Genomic DNA, 15,764 nt, shown 5'->3' with positions numbered 1-15,764 from the left:
GAAAACGACATCTCGCTGTCTGCCTCACCATTGAAATGCATTGAATGGCATGAAGTTGCTGTATTTAAGGATTTAAACCCCAACCTTCAGGATTATAATTTAATTTAATCCAATCCAAGGATTGTTTCGTGACAACAACAAGACCATCACGGTACTGGTATTATGGTTCAAGGCAAAACAGATTTATTAAGCACATCACAATTAGTACAAAAAAGTGATACTTAACAAAGCAAAATAGTCACAGTCTGATCCTTGAAACCTTGGAAGTATCCCTCCAAGTGGCTGGGGTGCGGTCTCTTTCTTGCTGTGTTCTGTTGACTGGAGAGGTCTCTTCTTCCTTGCCAGAATCTTGTGCGCCTTCCTCAGCTTTGGAGGTCTCTTCTTATACCCTTTTTCAGTCTATGTGGCAGTTCACTAACACATCCACATCTCTCAGCCTTACTGTTAGTCATGTCTCTCAAACTTCAGAAGTTACATCCCAAGCACAACTCCTGGTACCATCCGTGCCTTGATGTTACAGACTTAATGGTACCTTTTAGACAAAACCGTTTGTATAAACTTCTATTCACTAGCTTGCGGAGGCTCGAGATAGGGAGGCCGAAGTCTGCGTGACTCCTTGATTTAATTAACCTTCGGTACCCTTTATCTAGGCACTAAAAAGTGAAAATCTACGGGTACAATGCAGACACGTCCCCTCAAAGAAAAAGGATGGCACTGCCAAATTTAAAGCCCCCGGTTGTCTAGAAGTATACGGGGCAAGATAAAGCAGAAAAAGAAAGCTTATGACTGTCACAGAAAACTAAATACTGCAGAAAGCCTAGAGGACTATAGAAAGTACAGGGATGACGTAAAAAAGGAAATAAGGAAAGCAAAGAGAGCGCATGAAAAAATATTAGCTAGTAAGATTAAAGAAAACCCAAAGATGTTTTATCAGTACATTAAGAACAAGAAGATAGCTAAGGAAAAGGTGGGATCTATCAGGGATGATAAGGGTAACTTGAGTGTAGAAGCAGAGGATGTGGGTAGGGTTTTAAATGAATATTTTGTCTCCGTATTCACAAAGGAAAGGGATGATCCGGACGTAGTAGTTAAAGAGGAGAGGTGCGAAATATTGGATAAGGTAAACATTACGAGAGAGGAAGTACTAGAGTGACTGGAATCCTTGAAAGTTGATAAGTCACCAGGGCCAGATGGATTGTTTCCTAGGCTATTGAAGGAAGCCAGGGAGGAAATAGCGGATGCTCAGAGGATCATTTTCCAATCCTCACCAGATACAGGGGAGGTACCGGAGGACTAGTAAACTACAAACGTAGTACCATTGTTTAAAAAGGGTACGAGGGAAAGGCCGAACAATTATAGGCCGGTCAGTCTTACCTCGGTGGTGGGCAAACTATTAGAATCAATACTGAGAGAGAGGATAAACTGTCACTTAGAAAGGCATGGTTTAATCAGGGATAGTTAGCATGGATTTGTTCAGGGAAGGTCATGCCTTACAAATCTGATTGAATTCTTTGAGGAAGTGACAAGGAGGATTGATGTGGGTAGTGCAGTGGATGTTGTCTACATGGATTTTAGTTAGGCATTTGACAAGGTCCCACATGGCAGACGGGTCAGAAAGGTAAAAGTCCATGGGATACAGGGAAATGTGGTGAATTGGATCCAAAATTGTCTCAGTAACAAGAAACAAAGGGTAAAAGTCGATGGATGTCTTTGCGAATGGAAATCCATTTCCAGTGGTGTGCCACAGGGCTCAGTGTTGGGTCCCTTGCTGTTTGTGGTATATATTAATGATTTGGACTTGAATGTAGGGAGCGTGATTGGCAAATTTGCAGACGACTCAAAAATTGGCCGTGTAGTTGATAGTGAAGAGGATAGCTGTAGACTCCAAGAAGATATCAATGGGTTGGTGGAGTGGGCGGAAAAGTAGCAATAGGAGTTCAACCCGGAGAAGTGTGAGGTAATGCACTTAGGGAGGGCAAACAGTAAAAGGGAATACGCAGTAAACGGGAATATTTTGAGAGGGGTCGAGGAAGTGAGAGACCTTGGCGTGCATGTGCACAGATCCCTGAAGGTGGCAGTACAGATAGATAAGGTTGTGAAGAAGGCATACGGAATGCTCTCCGTTATTAGCCGAGGTATAGAATACAAAAGCAGGGATGTAATGATGGAACTGTATAAAATGCTGGTAAGGCCACAGCTGGAGTATTGTGTGCAGTTCTGGTCACCACATTACAGGAAGGATGTAGTTGCTCTGGAGAGAGTGCAGAGAAGATTTGCAAGAATGTTGCCAGGGCTTGAAAATTGCAGCTACAAGGAGAGATTGTATAGGCTGGGTTGTTTTGCTTGGAGCAAAGGAGGCTGAGGGTTGACTTGATGGAGGTGTACAAAATTATGAGAGGCCCAGATAGAGTAGACAGGAAGTACCTGTTTCCCCTAGCGGAGAGTTCAAGAACTAGAGGACATAGATTTAAGCTGATTGGTGGAAGGATTAGAGGGGACATGAGGAAAAGCTTTTTTACCCAGAGGGTGGTGGGTGTATGGAATTTGCTGCCCAAATTGGTGGTAGAGGCAGGGACCCTCAACTCTTTTAAAAAGTAACTAGACCTGCTGTAAGCTGCAGGGTTACGGCAGGGTGCTGGAAGGTGGGATTACAATGGGCACCTGGTTGTTCTTCGAGCCGGCGCAGATACGATGGGCCGAATGGCCCCCTTCTGTGCTGTATCTTTTCTATGGTTCTATCTACATGTCTTTTAGACACTATGCTATTACAGCACATCCTCCCTTAGCGCCTGTGATTTCCCCAAGATCTGTTAATTCCCACTTTAATGTTGTCAGCATTCTTTTTAGTTTTAACTGCAAACTTGACTATAATAACCATCATCCATCCTTCTCGGCCCACCAGCACTTTCTTATTGAATACACGTTACATTGTTCATACTATATTAATACACAGTACAATTTACATTTACAGATACATAGATTCATAGTACATTTCATTCTCCTTCTACTATTGATTATAATTATACTAAATTATATCTGTTATTGGGTTAATCCTTGCACCGCTGCACCGTTAGCTTTGTGAAAACGACATCTCGCTGACTGCCTTACCATTGAAATGCATTGAATGGCGTGAAGTTGCTGTATTCAAGTCTAACTAACAGCAGACACCATTTGATGCCCTGCCACAGCAAATTATGGCCTCTGGTATCAGTCCTAAATATACCTTTTATCCATTTGATTTGTGTTCCCTTGTGTGTCCTCTTGCAATTTAATTTAAAGTAATATTTCAGGTTTACTTTTTCCATGCACTTAACTGTGTTACAAACCTCTGAGGTCACCTCTCAGACACTTTCTTCCTAGAAATAAAGGATTTGCATCTATGCATTGCCTTTTGCAACCGCAGGACCGCCAAAGCGCTTTACTGCCAATTAAGTACTTTTGAAGTGTAGTCACTGTTGTAATGTAGGAAATGTGGCAGCCAAATTGTGCACAGCAAAGACCCACAGACAGCAATGAAATAAATGACCAGATCATCTATTTTTACGTGTTGATTGAGGAATAAGTATTGGCCAGAATACCAGGAGAACTCCCCTGCTCTGCTTCGAATAGTGCCATGGGATCTTTTACATCCACCTGAGAGGGTCGACAGGTCCTCAGTTTAACGTCTCATCTGAAAGATGGCACCTTCAACAGAGCAGGACTCCCTCAGTACTGAAGTGCCAGCCTAGATTATGTGTTCAGTTCTCTGGAGTAGGGTCTGAGCCCATAATCTTCTAACTCAAGGTGACACCTTCCTAGGCTGAAAAGCCTAACTTTCTCCCGTCTTTCCTTAGAACTCAAGCTTTGACGCTAGGCATTAGCATCATGGCTCTTTCTCTGCATTTTCTCCAGCTCTTGATTGTCTTTCTTGCAACTCAGCAACCAGAACTGGATGCAGTACTTAAAGTGCAGTCTGACCAGAGTGTCATAACGTTTGATCATAACTTCCTCTGACCGATATTCTACTGTTTTGGCTGTGTAGTTTAACATTCTATTGGCTTTGCTGATTGTTGCTCTATATGAGTTTAACATGTTTATCAACAAGTCCACTGACTCTCCTAGGTTTCTTTCAACTTTATTCTTAGCTATTTCAATAGCATTCATTGCGTGTGTTGCCCATTTTTCCTATCGATGTACCTTACTTCATACTTGCCTGCATTAAATTTCATCTGCAAATGTTCTAGCCACTTACATATTTTTCCAACACATTCTGTAATTTCTGAGCTGCATCATCTCATTACTCTTATTGAGTTTCTGAATCTAGACCATTTATATAAATTAGAAACTAGTAAGCTAAATGTAAGGAGATTACAGACAGCTGCAAGAAAAATAGGGTGGTAATAGTAGGGGACTTTAACTTTCCCAACATTGACTGGGACAGCCATAGCATTAGGGGCTTGGATGGAGAGAAATTTGTTGAGTGTATTCAGGAGGAATTTCTCATTCAGTATGTGGATGGCCCGACTAGAGAGGGGGCAAAACTTGACCTCCTCTTGGGAAATAAGGAAGGGCAGGTGACAGAAGTGTTAGTGAGGGATCACTTTGGGACCAGTGATCATAATTCCATTAGTTTTAAGATAGCTATGGAGAATGATAGGTCTGGCCTAAAAGTTAAAATTCTAAATTGGGGAAAGGCCAATTTTGATGGCATTAGACAGGAACTTTCAGAAGTTGATTGGGAGAGTCTGTTGGCAGGCAAAGGGACGTCTGGTAAGTGGGAGGCTTTCAAAAGTGTGTTAACCAGGGTTCAGGGTAAGCACATTCCTTATAAAGTGAAGGGCAAGGCTGGTAGAAGTAGGGAACCTTGGATGACTCGGGAGATTGAGGCCCTAGTCAGAAAGAAGAAGGAGGCATATGACATGCATAGACAGCTGGGATCAAGTGGATCCCTTGAAGAGTATAGAGATTGCCGGAGTAGAGTTAAGAGCGAAATCAGGAGGGCAAAAAGGGGACATGAGATTGCTTTGGCAGATAAGGCAAAGGAGAATCCAAAGAGCTTCTACAAATACATAAAGGGCAAAAGAGTAACTAGGGAGAGAGTAGGGCCTCTTAAGGATCAACAAGGTCATCTATGTGCGGAACCACAAGAGATGGGTGAGATCCTAAATGAATATTTCACATCGATATTTACGGTTGAGAAAGGCATGGATGTTAGGGAACTTGGAGAAATAAATAGTGATGTCTTGAGGAGTGTACATATTACAGAGAGGGAGGTGCTGGAAGTCTTAACGTGCATCAAGGTAGATAAGTCTCCGGGACCTAATGAAATGTATCCCAGGACGTTATGGGAGGTTAGGGAGGAAATTGCGGGTCCCCTAGCAGAGATATTTGAATCATCGACAGCTACAGGTGAGGTGCCTGAAGATTGGAGGGTAGCAAATGTTGTGCCTTTGTTTAAGAAGGGCGGCAGGGAAAAGCCTGGGAACTACAGACCGGTGAGCCTGACATCTGTAGTGGGTAAGTTGTTAGAGGGTATTCTGAGGGACAGGATCTACAGGCATTTGGAGAGGCAGGGACTGATTAGGAACAGTCAGCATGGTTTTGTGAAAGGAAAATCATGTCTCACGAATTTGATTGAGTTTTTTGAAGGGGTAACCAAGAAGATAGATGAGGGCTGTGCAGTAGACGTGGTCTACATGGTCTTTAGCAAAGCCTTTGACAAGATACCGCATGGTAGGTTGTTACATAAGGTTAAATCTCACGGGATCCAAGGTGAGGTAGCCAATTGGATACAAAATTGGATTGACGGCAGAAGACAGAGGGTGGTTGTAGAGGGTTGTTTTTCAAACTGGAGGCCTGTGACCAGCGGTGTGCCTCAGGGATCGGTGCTGGGTCTGCTGTTATTTGTTATTTATATTAATGATTTGGATGAGAATTTAGGAGGCACGGTTAGTAAGTTTGCAGATGACACCAAGATTGGTGGCATTGTGGACAGTGAAGAAGGTTATCTAGGATTGCAACGGGATCTTGATAAATTGGGCCAGTGGGCCGATGAATGGCAGATGGAGTTTAATTTAGATAAATGTGAGGTGATGCATTTTGGTAGATCAAATCGGGCCAGGACCTACTCCGTTAATGGTAGGGCGTTGGGGAGAGTTATAGAACAAAGAGATCTAGGAGTACAGGTTCATAGCTCCTTGAAAGTGGAGTCACAGGTGGATAGGGTGGTGAAGAAGGCATTCAGCATGCTTGGTTTCATTGGTCAGAACATTGAATACAGGAGTTGGGATGTCTTGTTGAAGTTGTACAAGACATTAGTAAGGCCACACTTGAATACTGTGTACAGTTCTGGTCACCCTATTATAGAAAGGATATTATTAAACTAGAAAGAATGCAGAAAAGATTTACTAGGATGCTACCGGGACTTGATGGTTTGACTTGTAGGGAGAGGTTGGATAGACTGAGACTTTTTTCCCTGGAGAGTAGGAGGTTTAGGGGTGATCTTATAGAAGTCTATAAAATAATGAGGGGCATAGATAAGGTAGATAGTCAAAATCTTTTCCCAAAGGTAGGGGAGTCTACAACGAGGGGGCATAGATTTAAGGTGAGAGGGGAGAGATACAAAAGGGTCCAGATGGGCAATTTTTTCACTCAAAGGGTGGTGAGCGTCTGGAACGAGTTGCCAGAGGCAGTAGTAGAGGCGGGTACAATTTTGTCTTTTAAAAAGCATTTGGGCAGTTACATGGGTAAGATGGGTGTAGAGGGATATGGGCCAAGTGCAGGCAATTGGGACTAGCTTAGTGGTATAAACTGGGCGACATGGATATGTTGGGCCGAAGGGCCTGTTTCCATGTTGTAAACTTCTATGATTCTATATAATCTAGATCTCAAGTGATTCTATTAGTCCTAGAAATAAACTACTGATTAAATAAATAAAAACTAGAAATGGCAGTACAGGCTGTGTCGAGACTAATATGTGGGAGTTTGTGAACAACGAGACTCTCCCAGATTGCCACATCTGCAATAAATGTCTCTGGCTTGAGACATTCCGGCTCAGAGTCTTTGAGCTGGAGTGCGAGTTAGAGACACTTTGACACATAAGGGAGGGGGAGGTAGAGAAGGAGGTCCTGCAGACACTGATCCTATCCAACAGGTATGAGGTACTTGATACCTGTGAGAATAAGGTTTGAAGGCTTAAGGGAGGATGTCCAGAATGCTAACCATGGCACTGTGGAGCATGAGGCAGTTCAAGGGGGGGGGGGAAGGATCAGAATAGAAAGGTTGTGGTCATAGGAGATTCTATAATCAGGGAGACAGATGGCGTCCTCTGCAGTCGCAACCGAGAATCCAGGTGAGTGTGTTGCCTACTTGGTGCAAGGGTAAAGGACATCTCGGAACAACTGGAGAGTAACTTGGAAAGGTGGGGGAGGATCCATGTTAGCACCAATGACATAAGGAAGAACATAAGGTCCTGCTAAGGGAACATCAGAAGCTAGAAACTAAATTAAAAATCTAGAAACTAAATTAAATTAAAATGGGCGGTAATCTCAGGTTTACTGCCCGAGCCATGTGCTAATTGGCATAGGGATTGACAGATCAGAAAGGTGAATGCGTGGCTGAAAGACTGGTATGGGAAGGAGGGGTTCAATTTGATGGGTCACTAACACCAGTACTGGGACAGGAAGGAGCTGTACCGCTGGAACGAGCTCCACCTGAACCAGAATGGGACCAGAGTCCTAGCGGAAAGGATAAATAGGATGGTGCATAAGGCGTTAACCTAGCAAGATTTGGGGTGGGGGGGGGGGAGAGGAGGGTTGTGGTAGCATTACAAAAGCTTAAAGATAAAAGAAACAGGAGATGAGTGTAAGGGTCAGACCAGGGTAAGGAATAAAGGTAACAAACGGTCAAGGAACAAATACAGTTATAAAACAGAAGTATAAAAGGACTGTTAAAAATAATTAAAAGGAACAACTTTTAAAGAGGAATTAAACTGTCTGTATAGCAGTGTCCACAGCGTCCAAAATAAAACGGGGGAACTGGAGGCAATAATCCATAGTGAAGAACCAGATGTAGAAGGACTAACTGAGACATGGCGACATAAAGAACAGGACTGGCAAGTAAATATTGCACGTTATAACATAATCAGAAAGGATAGGCGGAGTAGCTGTACTAATTAGAGGTAACATAATGGCAATAGAGAAAAGGGAGTCAAAAGCAAAAAAATACTGTGGATGCTGGAAAACTGAAATAAAAACAAAATGCTGAAAAAGCTCAGCAGGTGAGGCACCTGTGGAGAAAGAGAGTTAACGTTTCAGGTCGAAGACCTTTCATCAGAACTGGAAGATGTTAAAAGAGTTAAAGTTTTTAAGCAAATACATAGCCGGGAAAGGGGTTGAAAGAGGGGAGGGGAGGAAAGAACAAAAGGGAAGGTCTGTGATAGGGTGGAGGGCAGGAGTGATTAAATGACAAAAGGGATGATGGTGCAAGGCAAGGAAGGAGGTAATGGGACGGGTTAAGAAACAAAAGATCGGTCTAGAACAGCTGTGAATGGCAGCAGCAGAACCATTAGCAGCATTTGCTGTCCGAAAAAATGGGAGCAGTGGTTATGATCTGAAGTTATTGAAATCAATGTTGAGTCTGGAAGGTTGTAAAGTGCCTAAACAAAAGATGAGGTGCTGCTCCTTGAGCTTATGTTGAGCTTCATTGGAACAGTGTAAGAGGCCGAGGACAGAGAGGTCAGAGTGGGAGTGGGATGGGGAATTAAAATGGCAAGCAACCGGCAGGTCAGGTCACGCTTACGGACAGAGTGGAGGTGTTCAGCAAAGCGATCGCCCAATCTGCATTTGGTCTCCCCAATGTAGAGGAGACCGCATTGTGAGCAGCGAATACAGTATACTAAATTGAATGTAAGGAGTCTTACAACACCAGGTTATAGCTGTTGGACTATAACCTGGTGTTGTAAGATTCCTTACATTTCTCCATCCCAGTCCATCACCAACATCTCCACATCATGGCTACTAAATTGAAAGAAGTACAAGTAAATGGCTGTTTCACCTGGAAGGAATGTTTGGGGCCCTGGACGGTGGGAAGGGAGGAGGTGAAAGGGCAGGTGCTGCATCTCCTGCGCTCACCAAGGGAAGATGCCATGGGGAGCAGAGCGGGTGTTGGGGATGATGGCGGAGTGGACCAGGGTATCATGGAGGGAGTGGTCTCTTCGGAATGCTGAAAGGGGAGGGAAGACGTGTTTAGTGATGGGATTTCACTGGCGATGGCAGAAATGGCAGAGCATGATCCGTTGAATGTGGAGGTTGGTGGGGAGAAAGGTGAGGACAAAAGGGACTCTATCATGATTCTGGGAGGGAAGGAAAGGGGTGAGGACAAAAGTGCGGGAAATAGAACAGATACGGTCGAGGGCCCTGTCAACTGTGGAATCCTTGGTTGAGGAAAAAAGGAAGACACATCGGAAGCACTGGCGTGGAAGGTGGCATCGTCAGAACAGATGGAACGGAGAAGGGAATAGAGTCCTTACAGGAAGCGGGGTGGGAGGAAGTGTAATCAAGGTAGCTGTGGGAGTTGGTGGGCTTATAATAGATATTGGTTGACAGCCTATCCCCAGAAATGGAGATAGAGGAGTTGAGGAAGGGAAGAGTCGGAGATGGACCATGTGAAGGCGAGGGAAGGGTTGAAATTGGACGCAAAGTTGATGAAATTTTCCAGTTCTGGGCGAGAGCAGGAAACGGCACAGATACAGTCATCAGTGTACCAGGAAAAGAGATGAGGGAGGGGACCTGAGTAGGACTGGAGCAAGGAATATTCCACGTATCCCTCAAAAAGACAGGCATAGCTGGGACGCATACGGGTTCCTATAGCGACACTTTTTACTTAAAGGAAGAAGAAAAGTTTTTTGTTAAAGCGCCGGATTAGGACAACTCTGAAATAATGAGTTGGTGCTGCTGAAGAGAGAGGTAGAGAGTGTGAATGTGGCGGCGCCTGGCGTTGAGCGTGGATCTCAGGAAGCAGCGAGAACAGTGGTTTGAGAAACGCTGAATATCATGGAGATAGCTGTAATCACAGATGGATCCGAAACACGAAGGGTAGAATTTAAGTTGGAAACCACGTGGAATAAGTCTGAGCTGGAAACAGTTACTGAGGAAAGAGATGTGGCTATGAAAGCGAGTTTTAGAAGAAACTTGATCAAACATGATAAGAAAAAGGGACATAACTAACAGAAGGATAGAAACCGAAGCCATGTGGATTGAAATAAAATATACGAAGGGATTCATCACGCTAAAAGGGGTATGCTACAGACCACTTAATAGTTGAAAGGAGGTGGAGGAAGAAATATATGAAATGAGTAAAGAACATAGAATAATAATCACTGGAGATTTTAACTATCCCCAAATAAATAGGCAAAAAGAGGTCGGTAAAAGGGTACAGGGAATGGAGGTTTTACAATGTGTGCAGGACTCTTTTCTTAACCAGTGTGTAAAAAACCCAACAAGAGAGGAAGCACTGCTGGATCTAGTAAAGCGAAATGAACCAGAACAGATAAGAGAAGTAGGTGTAGGGGAATATCTAGGCAATAGCGATCACAACATAATAAGGTTTAAGATAAAGATTGAGAAGGACATAAATAAAACAAAGACCAAAGTAATAGATTGGAAAAAAAGCTGATTTTCAGGGGAGAATGGAACTAGGGAAAATAAACTGGAAAAATGTACTGATAAACAGAGAAATAGAACAGCAATGGGAAACATTTAAAATGGTGATCAATAGAGTCCAGGAGAAATATATCCCACTAAAAAGCTAGTCAGTAAAGATACAGCATCGATGAATAAAGAAATACAGGCAAAATTGAAACTAAAGGAAAAGGCGAACACTAAGTACATGGACAACAACAGGATGACAAAAGGGAATGCGAAAAGGTTAGGAAAGACGTTTTAAAAAAATTAGAAAGGCAAAGAGAAACTATGAAATTTAATTATCAAGGAATATAAAAGAAATAGTAAAGTATTAGAATAGAAGAATCATAGAAAATTTATGACACAGAAGGAGGCCCATCGTGTCTGTGCCAGCCAAAAATGAGCCACCAACCTAATCCCACTTTCCAGCACTTGGTCCGTAGCCTTGTAGGTTACGGCACTTCAGGTGCATATCCAGGTATTTTTTAAATGTGATGACAGTTTCTGCCTCTATCATCCTTCCAGGCAGTGAGTTCCAGACCCCCCCCCCCTACCTTTGAGTGTGAAAATGTTTTGCTCAACTCCCCTCTAATCTCCTACCAATTATTCTAAATCTATGCCCCCTGGTTATTGACCCCTCTGCTAAGGGAAATATTCTACAGACACATAAATAACAAATGAAAAATCAGGATAAGGGTAGGGCCACTAAGGGATACACACGATAAACTCACAGGTAATGACAGCGAATGGCAGAAATATTAAATAATGACTTTGCCTCAGTATTTACCAGCAACACTAACATGGTGGGCATGACGTTAGAAGAGGAGATCAAAAAAGATAAAAAGATGAAGATAGTAGTAAGAGGAGGGATAATTGATAAACTAATCAAACCTAGAGAGGATGAATTGCATTCATGCATTTCAAAAAAAGTTAGGGAAGAGATAGCAGAGGCACTACTACGTATACATATAAAAAAATCATTAGAAAAGGGAATAGTGCCAGAGGACTGGCAGACAACTAATGTGATTCCTATATTTTAAAAGAGAGATAGAACCAGTCCAGGGAACTATAATCCAATTAGCTTAACATTGGTGATAGGAAAGATAATGGAATCCTTACACAAAGATGTAATAGAAGAACATCTAGAAACTGAAAATATAATAAAGAATAGTCAGCACGGATTTCAAAAGGGAAAGTCATGCTTGACCAACCTTATTGAATTCTTTGAAGAAATAACAGAAAAGGTTGACAAGGGTAATGCAGTAGATGTATTATATTTGGATTTTCAAAAGACTTTAGATAAGGTACCGCATAGTAGACTCATGACTAAGGTCAGAGCATGTGGCATCGGGATGAGTAGCAGAATGGATAGCAAGCTGGCTACAAAACAGAGAGTAGGGGTTAAAGATAGTTTCTCAAACTGGCAAAAGGTAGGAAGTGGTGTTCAAGGATTGGAGCTGGGACCACTGTTGTTCACCATTTACATAAACGATTTGGACTCTGGAATCGGAAGTACAATTTCAAAATTTGCAGACAATACCAAATTGGGGGCTATAGTTAATACCAAGGAAGACTGTGACAAAATACAAGAAGACATTAATAAACTTGCAGAATGAACAAGTAATTGGCAAATGAATTTCAATATAGGTAAATGTGCGATACTACATTTGGTAGGAAGAATGAGGGGACCACATACTGCTTGGATAATAAGAGTCTAAATGGGTTAGAGGAGCAGTGGGATCTAGGGGTACAGATACACAAATCACTAAAAGTAGCGACGCAGGTTAATAAGGCCATAAAAAAGCAAACCAAGCACCGGGGTTCATTTCTAGAGGGATAGAATTGAAAAACAGAGAAGTTACATTAAACTTGCATAGAACCTTGGTTAGACCACATTTGGAGTACTGTGAACATTTCTGGTCTCCATATTATAGAAAGGATATAGAGGCACTGGAGAAGGTGCAAAAAAGATTTACTAGAATAGAATCATAGAATGGTTACAGCACAGAAGGAGGCTATTCGGCCCATCGAGCCCATGCCAGCTCTCTTCAAGAGCATTCAAGTTATTCCCACTCCCCTGCCCTTTCCCCATAAGCCTGCAGATTTTTTCCCTTCAAGTACTTATCCAATTCCCTTTTGAAAGCCACGATTGTTGCAGAACTGAGAGGTTATACCTCTCAGGAAAGATTAAGCAGGCTGGGGCTCTTTTCTCTGGAAAAGAGAAGACTGAGGGGTGACCTGATAGAGGTCTTTAAGATAATGAAAGGGTTTGATAGGGTAGATGTAGAGAAGATGTTTCCACTTGAGGGGGAGACCAGAACTAGGGGTCATAAATATAAGTTAACGATGACTCTCTTCGAGGCTTTAGTAGGTGGTCTCGGAGGGTTGCCCTCTGGTTGCTGTAGCTGTGATAGTCTTGTAAGTTCTCTGTCACAGTGAGCCGTGCCTCCACGTGGTCCCGCTGGAAACAACATAACATCGTTGGCTGAATGGGCTGCTCAAAGAACTTGCTTAACGGGTGATCTGCGTAGATCCGCGGAGGTAAGCGATTTCTCTCTTGACCTGTCCAGGCAAGAGCCCAGGTAGATGCCTGGTGTGGGACCAAAGGGTGGGGGTAACGACTTGCCCTCAGCTGGTGTTTGTTTTAGTATGTCCAGTTACAGTAGCAACGTAGCTGTAGTCGTGCAGCTCTGCTGTTAAATCGCGACCCAACTAGCACTCACTTGGTGAAGTCTTCGTCTTACTGTAACTGTGACTCTCGTGTGTGTTCTCGGTCACAGTGAGTCATGTTCCCACCAGCCTCCTTACGATACGTGGCTGTTGCGACTGCTCAGAGAATGCACAAAGGGTGATCAGACAGTGATCACACTCCCTCAGGAGGGGAGCCTTCTAAAACAAAAATATGTGAGTTCGCTCACGGCCGGATGGGTTTGGTACCGGGCAAAAAACCTCCCCGTCGTTTGGTGGCAGCCAACCAAGGCGTAAAATACAAAAACTGCACCGCTGGACTGACTCCTGCAGTTTCAGCATCACAAGCCTCTACCGAGATGGAGGATGACAACCTGGCAAGATCAACAAGTGCCCAGCTGTAAACCAAATCACGGAAGACTGGACTGGAACGGACTGTCAGTCAATTCTGAAGACCAGGGGGGACCGCGAAAGTAGTTCTCAGCTGGTGATGTCGATGAGAGCTCTACAGACCCTCGAGGAAGGCGTTCCAAGAGGAGTGGCGATATACTATTTAATCCCCAGATCAGTGGGTACGGAAACCAGTATAGAGGCAACCCCGCGGGGGGTTCCTGAAACCAGAGACACTATATGGACATTTAAATGACAAAGTTGATGGGTCAACTTAAGAGCCGCTAAGTCGACTCTCTGTAATTATGTTACATGTTAAATCCATTGTTGTTATGTTATTGTACGTTGTCTGATGTGTGATAATTAGTAGTAAAGCGCAACCATCAGATGATGATCGTGGGAAACCGGCAGGCATTGCCACTAACCAAACGACACTAGCTCAGTCATGTCTCTCTGTTATGGTGGATTCCATGCCCAGTGAACCTGTCGGTAACGTCTGTTTTACCAGTCATAGATCAACCCCTCCTCCCCACCTTAATGTACCTGCGAATCACTAGCAGCCGGCCCAACTTGGCTGTGGTGAAGCTGGATATTGCAACGTGGACAAGCCACGTAAAACCTCGAAATAGACACTCATTCAATGGGCACGATCTCACAAGTGTATCAAAATAGTCACTAATAAATCTAATAGGGAATTCAGGAGAAACTTGTTTACCCAGAGAGTGGTTAGAATGTGGAACTCACTACCACAAGGAGTAGTTGAGGCGACTAGGGTAGATGCATTTAAGGGGAAGCTGGATGAACACATGAGGGAGAAAGGAATAGAAGGATATGCTAATTGGGTTAGATGAAGTAGGGAGGGAGGAGGCTCGTGTGGAGCATATACACCAGCATGGACCTGTTGGGCCGAATGGCCTGTTTCTGTGCTGTACAAGTTCAGGCTTGTGACTCTTCACAAAATGAGTTCTTGTCCTCAATCAGTTTGCACTCACTTACAACACTTTGTAGTCAACGTGGAGTAGCACTACTACTACTACAACTTACATTTATATAGCGTCATTAACGTGGTAAAAACGTCCCAAGGTTCTTCACAGGTACGTTATCGGACAAAATTTGATACCGAGCCACATAAGAAGATATTAGGGACAGGTCAAAGAGGTAGGTTTTAAGGACCAATTTAAAGGAGGAGAGAGAGGTTTAGGGAAGGAATTCCAGAACTTATGGCCTAGGTAGCTAAGGTATGGCCGCCAATGGTGCAGCGATGAAAATCGAGGATGAACAATGGGCCAGAATTGGAGGAGTGCAGGGATCTCGGAGAGTTGTCGGACTGGAGGATGTTAGAGAGATAGAGATGGAAGGATTTGAAAACAAGGATGAGAATTTTAAAATTGGGGCATTGTCGGACCTGGAGCCAATGTTGGTCAGCAAGCACAGGGGTGATGGGTGAATGGGATTTGGTGTAAATTAGGATACAGACAGCAGAGTTTTGGATGAGCTCAAGTTTACAGAGGGTGGAAAATGGGAGGCTGGCCAGGAGAGTATTGGAATAGTCGAGTCTAGAGGTAACGTAACACGCCCTCCCTGCTGGGAAATAGTGCATGATAGGCTGAGCCAACAAAATAAAAGGAGGTGATTTTAAATATTTTCCATTTCCTGAGAACAAATACCTTGCTATTCTGCATTGCACCATTTTGCAGCTCATGTAGGAACTGGCAGAATTATGGTAACCAGAGCAAGTGACTGAGAATTGTGGGAATTACTTTGGCTAGAATCAATTGTTCGAATGTTTTGTGATGCTCTGGTTCCAGGAAAGTACAGCTTTTAAGATACAATTTAGAACCAATCGTGAATTTAAAAAAAAATTATTCTGACCATTTTGCTAAAAACATAATGTACATAATTGCATTTTTTTTTAGTCGTTCATGGGATGTGGGCGTCGCTGGCAAGGCCGGCATTTATTGCCCATCCCTAATTGCCCTTGAGAAGGTGGTGGTGAGCCGCCTTCTTGAACTGCTGCAGTCCGTG

The 15,764-nt window shown here is 43.4% G+C and overlaps 1 protein-coding gene across 1 annotated transcript in view; it reads left to right on the top strand.

The window, feature by feature from the left end:
- Positions 1 to 15,764, top strand: part of olah (oleoyl-ACP hydrolase) — a 72,355-nt gene that overhangs the window by 12,538 nt on the left and 44,053 nt on the right. The gene's annotated exons all lie outside the window — the stretch shown is intronic.

The sequence above is a fragment of the Heptranchias perlo genome, chromosome 2 (genome assembly GCF_035084215.1).
Source record: "Heptranchias perlo isolate sHepPer1 chromosome 2, sHepPer1.hap1, whole genome shotgun sequence".
Classification (NCBI taxonomy): Eukaryota; Metazoa; Chordata; class Chondrichthyes; order Hexanchiformes; family Hexanchidae; genus Heptranchias; species Heptranchias perlo.
This window is presented reverse-complemented; position numbering and strand designations above follow the sequence as displayed.